The following is a 2,752-nucleotide window of genomic DNA, read 5'->3' as shown; positions in this document are numbered from 1 at the left end:
GCAAAATATTTCCTCTGCAAGTCATGCAAACCAGCCCCTCCCCCCAAGCCTCTGTCCTGCACACGAGCGAGCAGGGAAGCCCCATTCGTATCTAGGAGTTGTCCATATGTTGGATGTCCTTAACTCCAGGACTACCTGTATATTCTTTGCCAACACATTTGCATGAAACACAACTGATTGGTTTTTAGTCCTCCATTTTGACTCTCCCAGTCTAAGCATTGACATATTGGGAAATGCTGTTAATTGATAATCCCTCCTTAATTTAATGAAGATATATTGCCATTTAAGGCATATTACCTAGAGGATAAAAAGTAGGTGTGTGTATATTTTCTCTTTCTCCAATTGATGACCAGGGATTAAAAAAAAAGAATTTCTCCTTTTAAATTTGGGTAATATAAAAAATTACCAAAAAAAACATATACTTTCTGGTGAAGGTACTAAATAATCATGGATATTGTTTTACAAAATTACATTTTATTTTTTTTATTTATAAATTTTATTGTTAAACCACATAAAAGGTATACATTTTTATACAAACATACAATTTTTGAAAAGCATAAAAACAACAGTGCCATGTTTTTATATTCAAGTGAGCTGGGGTAAATATATTATGGATAGTGCTTTGCTCAGTGCTCAATGTGTTTCAACAATCCTTATCAGGAGATTGAGCATATACAGTAGAAGGCAAATAAAAATAAAGAAAGATGCCATACAGGTTTATAAGAGCTTCCTGCTTGACTTGGCTCCCTGAATGCAACTTCCTATTTGTGATTTGGTGCTCTGGTATGGATTACATACAAGATGGTGATCTATTGGAGCATCAGAGTTGAGCTGTTTAAGTGGGTGGCATATCTCTTATTTATTGGTGGGGCTCATGTACTCCAGATCACTTCATATATTAACATAGAGCTGTTGTTTTTTTTTAAAAATTGTTTGTATGTTTGTTTAAAAATGTGCCTTTTTTATGTGGTTTAACAATAAAATTTATATGTAAGCTCGATTTCCTGATAAGGATTGTCAAAGTGCTTTGAGCAGTGAGCATAGTACTAACTATGTTATATGTACCCCAGATGTGTGGCTTAAGAATAAAATTTATATGTCATTTTGTAAAAAAAAAAAAATCAGGATAACCTATGTAACAATCCAGGAAAGTATATGTTGTTTTTGGTGATAATTGCATTAATGGGATGTGGTACATTTTTTGCTTAATATGCTATCTATTATTATGATTGTCCTTTTAGACTACCTATAATGCTTGGGTAATACATTATTGTGTGCTAAATGGTTTATATGATATCTGTAATAATATTAATACTAATATTTTCACATCATTATATAATTCAATAATATATATATATATATATATATATATATATATATACACACAAACATATTATTAAATATATATATCCTTTGTTTTAGAAATAACCATTTAGCACACTGCATAGAATTACCAAAGCAGATATACATTTTTTGAATATGCATCTTTCAATAAATAATATATATAATACAACCAATATCAGTTGATTCCGACATAAATGTTGCTCTTAAGACATTTTCTCTTTACGGATGACAGTTGTTTCACAGCAGGTATGCTACCGCATTATCTCCCTGTTACATGTACCCTTATTGAAGATTATAGGGCTGATTTACTAAAGGAAGTTAGGCTGCTTACTTATCAAGGTCAATTATCACTTGCAAAAGGTAATTCACTTAGCTTAGTGACTGTGATAAAAAATTCACTTTCCAAAAAAATACTGAACCATGTGCAAGAACTTCTAAAAACAGGATTTTTTCCTTGCAAATTAAATTATTTTTTTGGATGAATTTCCTTGTCGATTGGATGATTGAAGTCATCTTTTTTATTAAGCTAAATGAACTATCCCGTGCAAGGGAATAATTCACTATGCCATATGAACAGCTTATATTACTTTAGTAAATAACCCCAAATGAGAGCAATGGTTTGCAGATAGAGTACATGCATGTAGATATAAAGTGGCTGAAAAAGGCAATTCTAATATAGTTGTAATGGTTTATTAGCTTCAGCGAGCTGAACAATAAGCAATTAGGGATTAGATCTATTTACAATATATAAAATGAAAACCCCAAATCTATTTTACCTCTAATTATAGGTTCACATTGTGCACAAAATACAATGTTTTTTAGCATTCAACAATGTCAACTATTAATGGAAGCTTAATAAAATCTATGTTGGATATTTTATTATAAAGAGAAATCTCTTGCTTTGTTATGTTCAAAAGTATGTGTACTCCATTGGAATTACTAAGTTATATAATTACATAATTAGTAAGGTTGAAAAAAGACATAGGTCCATCAATTTCAGCCACTACGGAAGTAAACATATCCCAGATATGTTATTGACAAAGTTGACAAAGGAATATGATATTTATTGTTATTGACAAAGTTGACAAAGGATATGATATTGACAAAGTTGATCCAAAGGAAGACAAAAAAGAACTGGTTCAATTTGTTCCAACAGGGAAAAAAATTCCTTCCTGATTCCATGCGTCAACAGTCTCTGGTATTTTTTACTTTAAAGCTTTAATACCCAGTTATATTCTGTGCTTCTAGAAATCATCCAGCTTTTTCTTAAAGCAATCTATAGTAGTTGCTGAAACTACTTCCCCAAGGAGCCGATTCCACATTTTCACAGACCTTACAGTGAAGAATCCCTTCCTTATCTGGAGATTATTTTTCCCCAGACACTTGTACTTTGTAGAGATCTTAAAGT

At 31.4% G+C, this 2,752-nt stretch overlaps 1 protein-coding gene across 1 annotated transcript in view; it reads right to left on the bottom strand.

The window, feature by feature from the left end:
- The window catches only part of KYNU (kynureninase), a 51,937-nt gene that overhangs the window by 9,744 nt on the left and 39,441 nt on the right, over positions 1-2,752 (bottom strand). The window lies entirely within an intron of this gene.

Source organism: Pyxicephalus adspersus, chromosome 7 (genome assembly GCF_032062135.1).
Source record: "Pyxicephalus adspersus chromosome 7, UCB_Pads_2.0, whole genome shotgun sequence".
NCBI classification, from domain to species: domain Eukaryota; kingdom Metazoa; phylum Chordata; class Amphibia; order Anura; family Pyxicephalidae; genus Pyxicephalus; species Pyxicephalus adspersus.
This window is presented reverse-complemented; position numbering and strand designations above follow the sequence as displayed.